Source organism: Nycticebus coucang, chromosome 15, assembly GCF_027406575.1.
Source record: "Nycticebus coucang isolate mNycCou1 chromosome 15, mNycCou1.pri, whole genome shotgun sequence".
NCBI classification, from domain to species: domain Eukaryota; kingdom Metazoa; phylum Chordata; class Mammalia; order Primates; family Lorisidae; genus Nycticebus; species Nycticebus coucang.
The window spans coordinates 13,965,834-13,984,802 of record NC_069794.1 but is presented as its reverse complement, the minus strand read 5'-3'; the positions used below and the strand labels follow the sequence as shown (position 1 = coordinate 13,984,802).

Here is an 18,969-nt window from a genome sequence, read left to right as displayed (position 1 = left end):
AGGATTTTTTTCCTTCTGGGTAGATGCCCAGTAATGGGATTGCAGGATCGAATGGGAGGTCTAGGTTGAGTGCTTTGAGGTTTCTCCATACTTCCTTCCAGAAAGGTTGTACTAGTTTGCAGTCCCACCAGCAGTGTAAAAGTGTTCCCTTCTCTCCACATCCACGCCAGCATCTGCAGTTTTGAGATTTTGTGATGTGGGCCATTCTCTCTGGGGTTAGATGATATCTCAGGGATGTTTTGATTTGCATTTCTCTAATATATAGAGATGATGAACATTTTTTCATGTGTTTGTTAGCCATTCGTCTGTCGTCTTTAGAGAAAGTTCTATTCATGTCTCTTGCCCATTGATATAAGGGATTGTTGGCTTTTTTCATGTGGATTAATTTGAGTTCTCTATAGATCCTGGTTATCAAGCTTTTGTCTGATTGAAAATATGCAAATATCCTTTCCCATTGTGTGGGTTGTCTCTTTGCTTTGGTTATCGTCACCTTAGCTGTACAGAAGCTTTTCAGTTTAATGAAGTCCCATTTGTTTATTTTTGTTGTTGTTGCAATTGCCATGGCAGTCTTCTTCATGAAGTCTTTCCCCAGGCCAATATCTTCCAGTGTTTTTCCTATGCTTTCTTTGAGGATTTTTATTGTTTCGTGCCTTAAATTTAAGTCCTTTATCCATCTTGAATCAATTTTTGTGAGTGGGGAAAGGTGTGGGTCCAGTTTCAGTCTTTTACACGCAGACATCCAATTCTCCCAACACCATTTATTGAATAGGGAGTCTTTCCCCCAAGGTAAGTTCTTGTTTGGTTTATCGAAGATTAGGTGGTTGTAAGATGTTAGTTTCATTTCTTGGTGTTCAATTCGATTCCAAGTGTCTATGTCTCTGTTTTTGTGCCAGTACCAAGCTGTCTTGAGCACTATGGCTTTGTAGTACAGACTAAAATCTGGTATGCTGATGCCCCCAGCTTTATTTTTGTTACTAAGAACTGCCTTAGCTATACGGGGTTTTTTCCGGTTCCATACAAAACGCAGAATCATTTTTTCCAAATCTTGAAAATACGATGTAGGTACTTTGATAGGAATGGCATTGAATAGGTAGATTGCTTTGGGAAGTATAGACATTTTAACAATGTTGATTCTTCCCATCCATGAGCATGGTATGTTCTTCCATTTGTTAATATCCTCTGCTATTTCCTTTCTGAGGAGTTCATAGTTTTCTTTATAGAGGTCCTTCACCTCCTTCGTTAGGTATATTCCTAGGTATTTCATTTTCTTTGAAACTATGGTGAAGGGAGTTGTGTCCTTAATTAGCTTCTCCTCTTGACTGTTATTGGTGTATACAAAGGCTACTGACTTGTGGACATTGATTTTATATCCTGAAACATTACTGTATTTTTTGATGACTTCTAGGAGTCTTGTGGTTGAGTCTTTGGGGTTCTCTAAGTATAAGATCATGTCGTCAGCAAAGAGGGAGAGTTTGACCTCCTCTGCTCCCATTTGGATTCCCTTTATTTCCTTGTCTTGCCTAATTGTATTGGCTAGAACTTCCAGCACTATGTTGAATAGTAAAGGTGACAGAGGACAACCTTGTCTGGTTCCAGTTCTAAGAGGAAAAGCTTTCAGTTTTACTCCATTCAGTAAAATATTGGCTGTGGGTTTGTCATAGATAGCTTCAATCAGTTTTAGAAATGTGCCACCTATGCCTATACTCTTCAGTGTTCTAATTAGAAAAGGATGCTGGATTTTATCAAATGCTTTTTCTGCATCTATTGAGAGGATCATGTGATCTTTATTTTTGCCTCTGTTAATATGGTGGATAACGTTTATGGACTTGCGTATGTTGAACCAGCCTTGCATCCCTGGGATGAAGCCTGCTTGATCATGATGAATGACTTTTTTGATGATAAGCTGTAATCTATTGGCTAGGATTTTGTTGAAAATTTTTCCATCTATATTCATGAGTGAGATTGGTCTGAAATTCTCCTTTTTGTTTGGGTCTTTTCCTGGTTTTGGTATCAGGGTGATGTTTGCTTCATAGAATGTGTTGGGGAAGATTCCTTCTTCCTCAATTTTTTGGAATAATTTCTGCAGTACAGGAATAAGCTCTTCCTTGAAGGTTTGATAGAATTCTGGAGTGAAGCCATCTGGACCAGGGCATTTTTTAGTTGGAAGCTTTTTTATTGTTTCTTTGATCTCAGTGCTTGAAATTGGTCTGTTCAGGAGGTCTATTTCTTCCTGGCCAAGTCTAGGGAGAGGGTGTGATTCCAAATATTGATCCATTTCCTTCACATTGTCAAATTTCTGGGCATACAGTTTCTGGTAGTATTCAGAGATGATCTCTTGTATCTCTGTGGGATCAGTTGTTATTTCCCCTTTATCATTTCTGATTGAGGTTACTAGAGATTTTACTTTTCTATTTCTAGTTAGTCTGGCCAATGGTTTATCTATTTTATTTATTTTTTCAAAAAACCAACTCCTTGTTTCATTAATTTTCTGAATGATTCTTTTGTTTTCAATTTCATTGATCTCTGATTTGATTTTGGAGATTTCTTTTCTTCTACTGAGTTTAGGCTTAGATTGTTCTTCTTTTTCCAATTCCATAAGGTCTCTTGTGAGATTGTTGATGTGCTCTCTGTCTGTTTTTCGAATGTAGGCATCTAAAGCGATGAATTTTCCTCTCAAAACTGCTTTTGCAGTATCCCACAGGTTTTGGTAGCTTGTGTCTTCATTGTTGTTATGCTTAAGGAAGTTAGTGATTTCCTGTTTGATTTCTTCCTTCACCCATCTGTTATTCAACAGAAGATTGTTTAATTTCCATGCCTTTGGATGGGGTCGAGCATTTTTGTTAGAGTTGAGTTCCACCTTTAGTGCCTTATGGTCTGAAAAGATACAAGGTAAAATTTCAATTCTTTTGATTCTGTTGATATTTGTTTTGTGTCCCAGGATATGATCAATTTTGGAGAATGTTCCATGGGGTGATGAGAAGAATGTATATTCTTTATCTTTGGGGTGGAGTGTTCTATATGCGTCTATCAAGCATAATTGTTCTAGGGTCTCATTTAAATCTCTTATATCTTTGTTTAATTTCTGATTAGAGGATCTGTCCAGCTCTGTAAGAGGTGTGTTAAAGTCCCCTGTTATGATGGTATTATCAGATATCATATTGCTCAGACTGAGTAAGGTCTGTTTCAAGAATCTGGGAGCATTTAAATTTGGTGCATAGATATTTAGAATTGAAATGTCTTCTTGTTGTAGTTTTCCCTTGACCAATATAAAGTGACCATCTTTGTCTTTTTTGACTTTAGTTGCTTTAAATCCACATGTATCTGAAAATAAGATTGCAACTCCTCTTTTCTTCTGAATTCCATTTGCCTGAAAAATTGTCTTCCAACCCTTGACTCGGAGCTTTAATTTGTCTTTTGAAGCCAGGTGTGTTTCTTGCAGACAGCAAATGGATGGCTTGTGTTTTTTAATCCAGTCAGCCAATCTATGTCTCTTCAGTGGGGAATTCAAGCCATTAACATTTATGGAGATAATTGATAAGTGTGGTAGTATTCTATTCGTCTTATTTGGTGAGAGTCCATTGCTTAGTTTTATCTTTTGCATCAGTGTGGAGGTTAGGTTCTGTCCTTTGATTTCTGAGTTCTTACTTTGCTGCTGATCCATTGTGGTGGTCAGTGTGCAGAACAGGTTGAAGTATTTCCTGTAGAGCTGGTCTTGTTGTGGCGAATTTCCTCAATGTTTGTATATCCGTAAATGATTTGATTTCTCCGTCAATTTTGAAGCTTAGCTTAGCAGGGTACAGAATTCTGGGCTGAAAATTGTTCTGTTTAAGTAGATTAAAGGTAGATGACCATTGTCTTCTTGCTTGGAAAGTTTCATTAGAGAAGTCTGAGGTCACTCTGATGGATTTGCCCCTGTAGGTCAACTGGCGCTTACTCCTGGCAGCTTGCAGAATCTTTTCTTTTGTCTTGACTTTGGACAGGTTCATCACAATGTGTCTTGGAGAAGCTCGGTTAGAGTTGAGGCGACCTGGGGTCCGATAGCCCTCTGAAAGCAGTGTGTCAGAATCTTTGGTGATGTTTGGGAAATTTTCTTTTATAATATTCTCTAGTATGGCTTCCATTCCTCTGGGGCATTCTTCTTCCTCTTCTGGAATTCCTATAACTCGTATGTTGGAACGTTTCATAAAGTCCCATAATTCTGACAGTGAACGTTCTGCTTTCTCTCTCTTCTTTTCTGCCTCTTTTACTATCTGAGTTATCTCAAAAACTTTGTCTTCTACCTCTGAAATTCTTTCTTCTGCATGGTCTAACCTGTTGCTGATACTTTCCATTGCATCTTTAAGTTCCCTGATTGACTGTTTCATTTCCTTCAGCTCTGCTATATCCTTTTTATATTCTTCATATCGTTCATCTCTGATTTGATTCTGTTTTTGGATTTCCTTTTGGTTATTTTCCACTTTATTAGCAGTTTCCTTCATTGTTTCCATCATTTCTTTCATTGTTTTCAACATGTGTATTCTAAATTCCCTTTCTGTCATTCCTAACATTTCTGTATAGGTGGAATCCTCTGCAGTAGCTACCTCATGGTCCCTTGGCGGGGTTGTTCTGGACTGGTTCTTCATGTTGCCTGGAGTTTTCTGCTGATTCTTCCTCATGAGTGATTTCTTTTATCTGTTTCCTTGCCCTAATTTTCCTTTCACTTCCTCTTGCTCTTTAAGTTCTTGTGCCTGTGGAAGTTGTGGGCGGGTTTAGACGGGTTGAACACACGCGACCACTTGCCGGTTTTCCACTGTTTTAGTCCTCCTCTTGGGGTCCAGAAGTCTCTCGCTGACTCCCTGTATCCTCATAGGAGTGATGATAGGCAGTTCCCACCAGCCAGAGATGCCTGGAGTCCTATCTCCCCAGACTCACGGTGCCCAGATGCAAGGAAGCTGTTACTCGGCTGCCCGAGGCCTATAAACTTTTAACTCAGAGTTGCTGTTTTCTTATTTTAATGTAGGATGGAAATTATAGACAAACTGCAAGATTTTCAATTAATGTGGGAATTTGTCATTTACACCAAATTAATATCATGTGTAAAACTGTCAAATTTGTGCATATGTTAAAAAAAAATAGAGTCTCAGGCAAAGGAGATTTCCTTTAGCTCTCTGTCATGATAATACTCCATACCATAAGGGTAACCCCATTTACATATTGACTTTTAGCAAAATACTTTCCATAAAGGTGTCTGAGTATCAATTATAAGGGAAGACTTATACGTCCAAGATTATGATGACTTCCAGGGTTTGTCATCACCCTGTTCATTCAGGGTTTAGTACTGTGCCTCGACCATAGCAAACCCTTTGTGGGTTCTTGTTGAGTAAATAAGCAAACCCCAGCTTTCTCTGTCCTTTTGAATTAGTCTGTGGAATTTTTAAGGAAAACCTGATATTAACACTGGTAGTTTGCAATTCTGGGAATCTAAAGATTTGATATTTAATTTCATTTTTAATTTCAGCAATTTAAACGAATCCTTAAAGCTGGGTAATATTGTAAAAAGACAGGCTGATCTTAAAAACAATCCGACAATAAATGCATGGAAAAGAAAGTAAAACAAACCCGAAATCCTACCATTTATTACTGGGTTCCACCATTGGTGTTTTCATTTCTTAACCTTCTCTCAATTGAATGCTGTCATTGTTTTATATAGTTTTTCTCTGTAGGTTTCATACGTTCATTTATTTTTGTACTTGAAGGTTGCTTTTGGGATACATTTTCCTTCTTTCTGAGATACATTTTTTAGAAGTTCCATTAGTGAGTATCTGTTGGTAACCTCTGTTTTTTGTGCCTTAATTGTCTTTATTCTTGAGTGATAGGTTTATCTAAATATGCAATTCTGTATTGTTCTTATATTAATCACGTGTCTTCTGGTCCCATTGCTGTTGTTGGCTAATTGTTATTTGTAAAAAGTCTGTCTTTCTGGCTGCTTTGAAGATTCTGTGGTCTGTGGTTTCACTGTACTGTTCTGTACTGTTCACTTCTCCTCTCTCTCCTTTCCTCCTTCCCTTTTCTCCTCTCTCTCTCTCTCTCCTGCCCCCTTTCCTTCCTGTCTTCCTCAGTATTCTGTCTCCGGTCCTCTTATTAGTTTGTTTCTTTCTATTGCTCGGTAATGTTTCAGTGTTTGGAAATGCTGTAATTTACTTATCCACTCACCTTTGGGCATTCAAGTTTTCTGTGTTGGCAAACATGAATAAAACAGCTGTAGAACATCCGTGAACAGGTCTTTGTGTGGAGGTATGTTTCATTCTTCTTGGGGTCTTATACTAAGTGTATGCTTCACTTTATACTAAACTGTTTATAAGAAAGTGTTTGGGGTGGCGCCTGTGGCTCAGTGAGTAGGGCGCCAGCCCCATATGCCGAGGGTGGTGGGTTCAAACCCAGCCCTGGCCAAACTGCAACAACAAAAAAATAGCCGGGCGTTGTGGCGGGAGCCTGTAGTCCCAGCTGCTCGGGAGGCTGAGGCAAGAGAATCACATAAGCCCAAGAGCTGGAGGTTGCTGTGAGCCGTGTGACGCCACGGCACTCTACCGAGGGCAGTAAAGTGAGACTCTGTCTCTATAAAAAAAAAAAAAAAAAAGGAAAGTGTTTGTACCATTTTACATTCCCACGAGTGATGCATGAGATTTCCGGTTACTCTGTTGCCAACACTTACAATTGTCAGCCTTTCATTTAAGCCATTCTCATGACTGTGTAGTGGTATCTCCTTGTGGTTTTATTTTTTTTATTATTTTTTTATTTTTTTCTAGTTTTTTTTTTTTTTTTTTGTAGAGACAGAGTTTCACTTTATGGCCCTCGGTAGAGTGCTGTGGCCTCACACAGCTCACAGCAACCTCCAACTCCTGGGCTTAGGCGATTCTCTTGCCTCAGCCTCCCGAGTAGCTGGGACTACAGGCGCCCGCCACAATGCCCAGCTATTTTTTGGTTGTAGTTTGGCCGGGGCCGGGTTTGAACCCGCCACCCTCGGTATATGGGGCCAGCACCCTGCTCACTGAGCCACAGGTGCCGCCCCGGTTTTATTTTATATTTCTCTAATGACTGCTATCTTTTCATGTGTTCATTCACCATTTCTATATCTTATTTTGTGAATATCTATTAAATCTTGTCTTTTTAATGTTTTTTTTTGTCTGTTTTAGAGAGTGTTATTGAGTATACTTGACATGCCATAAACCACACATTTTAATGTCATCTCTGATGTGAAGAGTTCTTTATATTCTGCACACAAGCCCTTTAGTAGGTCTGTATTTTTACTCAATGTGTTTTTGCCTTTCATTTTTAGTGGTATCTTTGGAAAAACAAAAGTTATTAGGAAAACGTTTTACATCATCTGATTGTCAAACTTATTAAAGGTGAAGGAATTTATTCAATGTTGGGAAGATAGCACATTTCTCATGTGTAAGGCACAAATTAATCTTGTTCTAATCAGAGATCAGACTTCACTTACTTGAGGGTGATGGAAGAGTTTGTTTTTTCCTAAAATTGATTTGAAAGGGCTTAAATGAAAAATTTACCTTCTTATTTTTGCAAATATGGACAAATAAATGTTTAAGATTATGCTCATAGATTGCTAAATTCTCAAATTGTGTTGTATTTGTTTTTTGGCATAAGGATTATGGGAAAGAAATATTTTTGAAATCAATGAAGAATAGGGTCCCTGGGAAAAAGCAAGATTCTAAAAGGAGGTTAGTATGGCACATACACACTTACGAAGTTGTCTTGAATTAACATTTGTGAAGTGAATCCTCTGACATTTTAGAATAAGGAAGTTCCAGGCCGGTACTGAAGGTAGTAAGAGTTGGGAGTGTAAACAGTGAAGCTCGGCAGAGCTGCCTTTAGCATTTTCCAACCTTGTGATGTTGGGGGAAGTTATCAGTGCCCTTTCCCTAAAACCTAAAGGGAACGTTTAAGAGCACGTTTATCGGGTGGTGCCTGTGGCTCGAGGAGTAGGGCGCCGGTCCCATATGCCGGAGGTGGCGGGTTCAAACCTAGCCCTGGCCAAAAACCAGAAAAAAAAAAAAAAAAAGAGCACGTTTATCTGCAAGAGGCAGAATGTCTGACTAATAGCAATTCATGTCATCAAATGTTGAGTTGCTTCAAGTAATAGGAGGACAGGGCTCCCAGCTCATGTCTCAGCTTAAGGGCCCCGGTGTTTTCTTTGCTTCCACTCTGCCGTCCTTAGCATGTTGCTTTTTGTTCTTGGGCTTTCTGCCTAGTGGTTAATTAGATGGCTGCAGCCTAATTGGTTGTTAGGGCTACTAGCACTTGCATCTCCAAGCTTCACACCCTCACAGGTTTGTTGTTGGGTCAGTGGCAGTGCAGGCTTCTTTTAAGTTCTGTTTGTCATTGAGCACAATCTTTCTCGAAAGCCTCCATTGCCTAGGAAGACTTTGAAGAACATTCTGAGGAATGTTTCTGTGCTCTTAAAGAGACCCAAAGACTAGACGGGATACCTGGAATCACAGCAGCCATGTTGTGACTAAGAAGATGCCGGAAGGGAAAGATGGAACCAGAGTCCTTAAGCGCATTTTGGAATCTTATAGAATTTTCCTGCATCTGGAGCTTAGTATACAAATTTGCTTAGGATACTAAATTATAAATTTGCTTTCTAATCCTGTTTGAGGTGGGGTTTTCTGTTACTGCCTTCTAAAGCATCATGACTGACAGGTTAATTGGAAGACTTTATCTTCCATCTGCCATTATTATTTTATCTATAAGAAAACTGGCTTCTACCTGTTAGTTATGTGGAAAGTGGCTTAGTGGTTTCAAAACACTGTAAGAGATGATTTCTCTGTAAGAACTGTAGGTATTTGATAATGTGCATGAATCATGTAACTGAATCCACGTGAATTTTACTTGTTTTTGAGCTAGCCTTGCAGGGCATCTGTTGGGAATGGCCACTTGGCAGTTTGCATCACAGAACATTCTGCGGAGTATCCTTCCATTCTTTAAGAAAAAATGATGGTGCTGCCAGCCATTTCTTTCAGCATACAGTGGCATTTATTGGAAATTTAATATTGCTTAGGAGATTGGTGAAGATATTATTAATTAGGGATTTAATATTTTCCTTTATAATCCCAGAGCCTCTGGTTTTCTGGTATCAGATGCTAGTGGGGCCAAGATGCACCCAAATAGAGTGAGCTGTGTGAAAACACAGGATTGGGGAACCCAGAGGTGATCTGAATGAGACAAACATATGGGTGAATTTGTGAAGAAAAGTTAAACAATTCAATAATAACCTTAATATTAATTCAAGTAAATAAATTGAACATAAAACATCCAGATGAAAAAATTAGAATATAGATCAAAAATATTTTTATGTAATTGGTCTTTAAAAAGAAATCCAAGCCCTTTTCTCCTTTACTGCCAAGATGGCTAAGGAGGTTAATTACATTTTCACTGTTGTTTTATTTTTATTTCAGTTTTTGTGAAGGTTTATCAAGTTATCAAATATTTAGTGAAGGTGCATTTTTGGTGTTTTGAGGCAAAGTCTTATTATGTTTTGCCAGCTAGTAGCACAGTGGTGTCAGCAGAGCTCACTGCAGCCTCAAATCCTGGGCTCAACCAATTCTCCTGCCTCAGGAGAGTCCCTAGTAGCTGGGACTATGGGCATGCACCACCATGCCTGGCTAAGTTTTTGTAGAGATAGGGTCTCATTCTTATTCAGGATGGTCTTGAACTCCTGAGCTCAAGCAGTCCTCCTATCTCGGCCTCCTAGAATGCAAGGATTATAGGCGTGAGCCGTCGCGTGTGGCTTGAACATACGTATTGAATATAGTAGTTACTGTTGGTGTCTTGAAAATTGGGCCCAATGTTCTCAGAGACCACAACATCTAGAATAGATGGGAAAAATAATGATAATCAAAGGTGAAATGTTGCCAGGAGCCATGGCTTACGTCTGTAATCCTCACGCTTTAGGAGGCCAAGGCAGAAAGATCTCTTGGGGTCAGCAGACCAGCCTGGGCAATATAGTAAGACTCTCTACAAGAACATAAAAGTTAGGTGTGGTGGTACTTGGCTGTAGTTGCAGGTACTTCGGAGGCTGAAGCAGGACGATCTACTGGAACTCAGGAGTTTGAGGCTGTAGTGGGCTGTGATGGTGCCACTGGACTGGAGCCTGTACAGCAGACCAAGACCCCATTTCCAGAATAAAAGGGTTAAATGTGATAGACATTTGCAAAAGGTGCTAGTGATGATAGAAACATTTAGGGTAGTAGATGTTGGATTCTGTTAGAAGTTGGAAGAAATGGCATTTGAGTTGAGCCTTGAATAACGAAATATGTTTACTTGTTTATTTTAGTGCTTTGTAGTGTGTTTGTTGTAACAGAATTAGAAAAAAATTCAAGTGTAACAGAGAAAGTAAAAATTCCTTATAATCCTGTCATTCAAAGATTGTGAAAATTAAGATTTCTTTTTTTCTATTCAATTTTTTCCTACGTATACAATTTTCCTCTACATTTCCTACATACATACATATACATACATACATACATATATACACACACACACACTTTTTTTTTTGAGACAAAGTCTCACTATGTCACCCTCCGAAGAGTGTTGTGGTGTCACAGCTCATAGCAACCTCAAACTCTTGGGCTTAAGCACTTCTCTTGCCTCAGCCTCCCAAGTAGCTGGCACAACAGGTGCCTACCACAACACCCAGCTATTTTTTTTTTTTTTTGGTTACAGTTGGCATTGTTTAGCAGGCTGGGGCTGGGCTCAAACCCTCCAGCCCCAGTGTATGTGGCCGGCGCCCTACTCACTGAGCTATGGGTGCCAAGCGATATGCCCCATATATTTAAAATAGAAACTGGAGGCCATGTGTAGTGGCTCACATCTGTAATCCTAGCAGTCTGGGAGGCTGAGGTGGGAGGATCTCTTGAGTGCAGGAGTTTGAGACTAACCTTAGCAAGAGCGAGACCCCATCTCTACTAAAAAGAAAAGAAAAGAAAAATGGGCTGGGTGAGGTTGTGGGCACCTGTAGTCCCAGCTACTCAGGAGATTGAGGCAGGAACATCACTTGAATCCAGGAGTTTGAGGTTACCGTGCACTTGGCTGATGCCATAGAACTCTAGTGTGGGCAATAGGCTAGTGTTGAGACTAGCTAGTGAGAATCTCTGAAAAAAAAAAAAAAAAATGACAGAAAGATGCAGGTATATCTTGAAGCCACTTTTTTCTTTTCTTTTCTTTTTTCTTTTCTTTTCTTTTCTTTTCTTTTCTTTTCTTTTCTTTTCTTTTCTTTTCTTTTCTTTTCTTTTCTTTTCTTTTCTTTTCTTTTCTTTCTTTTCTTTCTTTCTTTTCTTTTTTTCTTTCATCTCACTATGTCGCCCTTGATAGAGTGCCATGGCGTTACAGCTCACAGCAACCTCCAACTCCAACAGTCGCCTGCCACAATGCCCAGCTATTTTTTGGTTGTAGTTGTCACTGTTTTTAGCAGGCCCGGGCTGGATTTGAACCCACCGGGCCCAGTGTATGTGGCTAGCACCCTAACCACTGAGCTATGGGCACCGAGCCAAGCCACTTTTTTCTTAATGTCTGAATGTTTTTTCGTGTTGAATTTTCTTAGAAATTAGAACCATTGTCTGGCTCTACATACTGTATTTAGCACTGTCCTTTGCTGCAGTGACCACTTGTACATAAATCCGTGGATCAAGGGTCCTTATGTCTCCTTTGTTGGACGAGAGAGAAACCCAACATCTTGAGCCAGATGAAGCAGAAGGGGGGAATTTCTTTGCTCTCGGTACTGACCCCTGGAAGGGCAGAAGTGGATCTGGCCTCAGGGTTAGAGAATTGGATCCAAAGATTCCAGCCCCTGTGGTGTGTGTCTCTCAGTGTCTGCCCTCTGCTTTTCGCTGGTCATTGGCTTCATTTTTCTTCGTACTGTCCCTACTGCCTTCTTTTTTTGGAGACCGAGTCTCACTCTGTAGCCGCAGGGTTGAGTGCTGTGGCATTGTCAAAGCTTACAGCAACCTCAAACTCTTGGGCTCAAGCAATCCTCCTGTCTCAGCCTCCTGAGTAGCTAAGACTACAGGTGCCTGCCACAATGCCTGACTGGTTTTTCTAGTAGTATAGATGGAGAGTCCCTCTTGCTCAGGCTGGTCTCTAAGCTCAAGCAAACTGCTCACCTCTCCTGAGCTTAAGCAGTCCACCTGCGTTGACCTCCCAGAGTGCCAGGATTACTGGTGTGAGCTGCCACGCCCACGTTTTAAGCAGGACATTTGATGGAGGCAGGGTTGTCTGGCACATTGCAGGAAGTGTGGCATTTATGGTCCCTGCCTTAAAATTCAGGTGGTCCCCAAGTCACATTGTAGTTAATCACACCTTCAGGCATTTTCAGTTCCCTGGGCAGAAGGGCTCCCCACTGCACCTCCTGTGATGGAGACTCCTGAGTCCCCTGTCTCCCCACCCCTAAGTACTCCTGTTTAGCCCAGGTAAGGGATTGCTCTTGAGGGTATGTGGGTGGGTGTGTTATGGGGTTGGGGGGGAAATAGTGAGGGGGAATGCGCCTCCAGATGAGCAGACCTGGCAGGCAAAAATATGGCAAAACAATAAAACAGAAGAAACCACACTGGGGATGCTGAGCAGGGAGCTGGGGCATAAATCAAAAAGAAAGGCCTCTCGCTCCCTACCTCTTCCCAGTGCTCTGAGTCCCCAAAGGCTCGTGAGCAGCACACAACATCCCTGGTCCAAGAGCAGCTGTAACCTAGGGATCCCTTGTGAGGGGTGGCCCGAGTGATTTGTCACCCAGCATGTATCTTTCCCGTAACAACATTCCTCTCACTCGTATTCGGATACTTTCCAGATTGCGAGACAAAGGGGTCGTTAGTAGTGCTTGCTTGGGTGACCCAGTGGCATAACTGTACCTGTGTGTGTTTCCCAGGGCCAGGGAGCCCACCAGGTGGACTGGGTTGGGACATGTGCTTGCTATTTTTGTTTGTTTGTTTGTTTTGCACTTGGGAAGACTCTTGACTTATTTCTCTGTCAGAAGCACTTAGTGAGTGAAGTTGTTCATTCTCAGCCCTAATTAGTCTCCGGCAGACGTGGTCATTTCATGGTAGCGCCTCGATGTCGGGAGGGAAGATACCCCATTTGTGACACATCTCAGTTTTGTCCAAGTCAAAGCCCCAGTTAAGCAGCTCCGGACTCTGCATTCCACTGGCATACCTCTTGAGATAACACACACAAGCACTCTGAAGAGCTCAGAGGGAACGCTGAATAAATAATAGCCTGGATGCCGGTGGGCACAACCGATTTCATACTTGCAGTATCTGCAAAGTCAGGTACTCCTTCCTGTGTGAATTTTGCCTGTTTCATCAGAATTAGTTCCTGGAGGTCAGGAGCCATGTTTCAAACGTCTATTATATCTTCTAGGTACTTAAAAAAGACTTTTTTTTCTTTGATTAATGAAAGTCGTATCATGGGATCATAGGTGGCTAGAAAACCTCAACTCCTTGTTAAATTCTCAGTAAGTCTTCAAATGTTAGGAAGAATAAAACTGGCATGTGTCTGTGGTCTCAGCTATTCAGGAAGCTGAGACCCGGGACCCAGGCGCTGGAGGCCAGGAGTTCAAGGCTGCAGTGATCTGTGATCGTACCTGTGAGTAGCCACTGGACTCCAGTCTGGGCAATATAGCCAGACCCCTACTGGTAAAAAAAAAAAAAAAGAAAAAAGAAATACAACTGATCTTATTTTTCAGAAAAGTATATTGAGCACCTCTGATGAGGTGGGTACTATTCTTTCCATTCACATTAGTGAAAAAAATATTTAAAAACATCCATGTCCTGGGAGGGGACCGTGTGTATAGATTTTTGTGTGAATTGAGACAAAAATTCAAACCAAAGAATTCTTTTTGCTACTAAAAGAGACACTAACTGCAAGGGGTGTCAGGATAAGAGGTGCCTAGATGGATGGTCATGATAGTGCTTATAGAACTTGGAGAAGTGCCCAAAGCCGAGGGGTGCTGACTTTTCCCAGAGGTTGGCAGATGAATGCCTGTGGGTACTCTGGGGACAGATGTAAATATCCTTTGACTTCAGGGATGAACCCTTCATTCACTCACGGCAAATATTTATTGAGAACGTGTATGGTTATATCTTTACTTTAAAAGATCTTTTGCTCCAGGGAAGGAATGTTTATAGAGAAATGTAACGGGAGGTTTGTCCTGAGCTGTAGAGGAAAATAATGAATCATAATTGAGTGAAAGAAGATGGAACCCAGATTCTCAGTAACTTGCCTATGAAAGTCCTTACAATCAGCACTTCTTTAATGATTTAAAAATCTAGAGGGCTATAGGCTCTGAAGGTGATGTAATGAACAGATACACATTTTTTAAAGGGAAAAATGAAATTGCTTTTTAAAAAGTATGTGTATTTTCATTTCATTATTTTATTTTGTTTATTTTTTTGAGACAGAGTCTCACTTTGTCACCCTCGGTAGAGTGCCAATATAAAGTGACCAATATAAAGCCTCAAACGATTCTAAAGCTATTCTCTTGCCTCAGCCTCTCAAGTAGCTGGGACTATTGGTGCCTACCACAACACCTGGCTATTTTTAGAGATGTGGTCTCACTCTTGCTCATTCAAACTTGTGAATTCAATCAGTCTACCAGCCTCGTCCTCCCAGACCCAGCCTGTGTATTTTTTATTTTAAATGTTGACATAGAGAAAATGCAACTCTCTTTTTTGGGGGGTATATGGCTCTGGGAGTTGTAACATGTACGTAGATTTGTGTAACCAATTCCATAATCAGGATACGAGATGTTCCCAGGGACTCAAAGAATTCCTTTGTGCTGGCGCAGCCCCCAGCCCCTGGCCCCTTTTCACCACTGATCTTTGCTGTTTCACGAACTATAGTTTGGTCTTTTCTAGTATGTTGTATAAATGGAATTTTAGCTTATGTAACCTTTTGAGACTGGGTTCTTTCATTCAGCATAATATCTGTTCTGTGCTGTTGCGAGTGACAATAGTTGGTTCAGTCTAGTATTAGTATTATACTAGTATTGCTCCTGACTAGTATTCTGTTGTGTGGACTGACCACAGTGTGTTTATCCGTTCACGTAATGTAAGATAGTTGGGTGTTTACAGTTTGGGGAAGTTATGAATAGAGCTTTCATGTACAGGTTTTGATATAGACAGTTTTGGTTTCCCAAGGACAAATATCCATCAACATTTGGTACAGTCAGTACTGTTTAGCCTTTTTTTATTGTTGGGGATTCATTGAGGGTACAAGAAACCAGGTTACACTGATGGCATTTGTTAGGTAAAGTCCCTCTTGCTATCATGTCTTGCCCCCAAAAGGTGTGGCACACACCAAGGCTCCACCTGTTCAGCCATTTTAACAGGTGTGTGTAATGTTATCACAAGTATATTTTTTAAACAAAAAGTACAGGGAAAAACACCTTTACAAGGGGCTTAACTGAAGATGTGATGAAATAGTTTTCTGGAATGTCTAGGAGAGGCTTAAGGAAGCTGCCTGTTTTTGGAAGGGGTGGATGAGAAAAAGCTGAGGCCTAGAATGTAATGGTGCGAGCAGGAAACAAATGTATATAAGACATCAAGTCTGATGGTGCTTACCTGAGAGAACTAGCAGAGTATATAGTTGAATTCCAGTAACTGTTTTATTACTTCTCTGTGAATATACAGTGATAATTATTCAAAAGTAAATGGACAGAAGCAGCTGCAAGGTGATGTAGATACGAAGAAAAGAACACGGGCTTCAGGGCATGTGGTTGTTACTTGTTGCTGCGTGACAGATTACCCCCAAAGTTAGTGGCTTACAGCACCTGCTTGTCTTTTTGCAGGGTTAAGACTTTGGGAATGGTGCAAGGGAACAGTTCTGACTTGGGTGTTTGTCAGTTGGAAGCCAGGAGTGGTGGCTTGTGCCTGTAGTCCCAGCTACTTGGGAGGTGAGGCAGGAGGATTGCTTGAGCCCAGGCATTCAGAGCCAGCCTTCAAAGTGCAACATAGTGAGACCCTGTCTGTTAAAAAAAAAAAGTCAGCTGGGGCTGTAGGATCTGTTACCAAGGAACTCTGTCTGTTTCTTGGGTAGGGTGCTTGAGAATCCTTACAATATGGTGGCTAGCCTCTCTCAGAGTGGGTAATACATGAGGAAACCAAGGCAGAAACTGCCGGGACTTAAAACGTAGCCTCAGAAGTCGCACACTGTCACTTTCACAGTATTCTTGGTCCTGCAGGCCATGATTCAGTAGGAGACAATTTCACAAAAGCGTGGTCACTATCTTAGAAGCTGGTTGCCACAGGGCCCAGTGGTGGCTGTGTTCAAATCCTGACCCTGCTACTCACAAGCTGGGTGGGCTAGAGCAAGTCATTTCATTTCTGAGTCCCAGTTTCTACCCTTGTCTTTGTGAATGGAGATAATACCCATTAAGGAACAAATCAGATATTCTAGACAATTTGCTTGTAGAAGGCCTTAGGATTGGTATTTTTTAAGATTTGGAATTTTGGAGATTTCAGATTTTCTTCTGAGAACTAAAGATGATATATAAAAAGGGACTCTGACAATTTATAAAAAGCTCGTGACATGGTAGCTTTTGTTTGTATTCAGCCATGAAGCTTGGAATCTTAACGGTGGCAGAACATACCGACAAAGATAAACATGTTACGTGGGAATAACATTCTTTTTAGCAAAGGTCTTATCAGAGCCTCTTTTGCTTTTAGAACCTATATATATTTTTACTTTCTTTTCCACTTTCCTGAAAGGGGAAATGCAGTTGTTGTGAATGAGCAAAACTCAAATTCCTTATCTAATCTTGTTCTTAGATGTTAATTTTTAATAATACACCCAAATAAGAAATAAATAATTTGAGTTTGGATGTGCCATGTTGGAAGGACTCTGTATGACGTTACTGATGAGTTTAGCATGTCTGCGGCGCAGATATGAAGAATCACCACCTCTTGATAGAGATGTTAGAAAACCATCACTTGTCAAATTAGTTTTAAAAAGTGTAAGTCAGTACCCTTTGACTTGAGGTAGTTAAGAAAGGTTTCATTTTTGGAGTGATCACCACAGGTGGGATAATGTAACTGTTCCGCTATAACTGACAATGGGGGTGACTGATAGAAATCTGGCCCATTTTCTTCCCCAGCCTTCTATATGTCACTCTTCCTCCCAGCATGTCCCATTGCCTGTGCTGCCCTTGCCAGAGTTCCTCAAACAAGCCACAGGATCCTTCTTCTCTCTCATTCTCCAATCTTTACACCTGCCCCCGGCCCTCCCACCAGGTCCTTCTCGACTCTGACATCCACTGATTTCTGTCTGCCTCCTTCCAGAAGCCTTCCTTAGGGTTCAGGTCTGCTCCCGACTGCCAGCCTGGCCCCTCTGTGTTTGTACTCGCGTGTTTACCCTCTTCCTCATTCACTTTGTTTATTTGAGCACAAACATTTTCTTCCAAGTCCTAGGCTGAGTTCTAACCACTTTACATGTGCAAACTAATTTAAACAGCCCAACAGCCCCGATTCTTATCCTCATTTTTCATAGAAGGCAACTGAAGCACAGAGAGGTTCAACGCCTGCCTGAGGTCACACAGCTTATAATTTGGCACATCTGGGTAAAAGCTCAGGAAGTCTTTCTTCGCTTAGTGGGAGCAACTTCTACTAGAGGATTTTACACATCTGCAGTCCAGTGCCTGACAAAGTGCCTGGAATATAGTTAAGTGCTCAGTATTTGCTGAAGACTAACTTTCTTCAGCAATAAACTTGGTGAGATGTAGCCTCCCTCGGCCTTTTGCAAGATGGTGAGTTCTGAGTCACTGCTCATGCCCTGGCCTTCCTGTCTGGGGATTGCTTACCACTCTCTCGTGATTATATTCTTAGTTTGTTACTTAAAAGGTGAGCGTATTTGTTTAAAATTTTATTCATTGAGAAAAGGATATTACTTAAAACTGTTTTCAGAGAGGATTAATACAGACGGATTTTATTTTCTCCTTTGACCTTTTCTGTATGTTCTAAATTTCCCATGATGAATTTTTATCGCTTTTATAATTAACCAACCATGTTACTTACAGTGAGAAGAGTAAGTCAGTTTTTTCAGAGGTGGATGAAAAGGAAAACCTTTTTTTCTCCCTGGGGGTCAAGCTAAGATACATAAACAGTCATGAGAGACCTACACTGGCTACAGAACAAGCTTTGCAAATACCCTATCTCTGCTGTACCATTGAAACCATCTACTCAGAGGTCATTTTTTTCTTGCTAGTGTGTCCACAGCACATAAAAAATGAATATAGATGCACTTGACAGTTGGGTGGGTGATGGGGAGATGGTTATCCTAACGAGTTTTTTTATTTGTGCTTTGGAAGTTCATGGTTGTGAGGTCTGTGGGAAACTTTGGTTCCAGAGGTAAAGTAATGCATAAATATTATAGTTCAGACTGTGTGTAACGTATGAGAATAGTACCTCCAAGGTCATGAAAATAAACCTCCAAAGTGTGAATTTAAGGTCCACAATTGATGGTAAGGCTCAGGGCCTGCAGCAGAGGAACGGGCTGGGGAAACACTGCTTTTCCCAGGCTTTTAGGTAAGTTAGCCAGGACTAAGGGGATGAGACAGTGTCCTGAAAGCAGTGATTTTCTTTTCTTTTTTTTTTTTTTTTTGTAGAGACAGTGTTTTATTTCATCACCCTCGGTAGAGTGCCATGGTATCACACAACTCACAGCAACCTCCAACTCCTGGGCTTAGGCGATTCTCTTGCCTCAGCCTCCCGAGTAGCTGGGACTACAGGCGTTCACCACAACGCCCGGCTATTTTTTTGTTGCAATTTGGCCGGGGCTGGATTTGAACCTACCACCCTTGGTATATGGGGCTGGTGTCCTACCCACTGAGCCACAGGCGCCGCCCTGAAAGCAGTGATTTTCAACGGGTGCGCATACTTAGGTGTGCCGAGAATAGTTTCAAAGATCATTAATTAAATTATTTTCAAAAGA

At 41.0% G+C, this 18,969-nt stretch overlaps 1 protein-coding gene across 3 annotated transcripts in view; it reads left to right on the top strand.

Annotated features, from left to right (window-relative positions):
• The window catches only part of FARP1 (FERM, ARH/RhoGEF and pleckstrin domain protein 1), a 285,816-nt gene that overhangs the window by 4,314 nt on the left and 262,533 nt on the right, over nt 1-18,969 (top strand). The gene's annotated exons all lie outside the window — the stretch shown is intronic.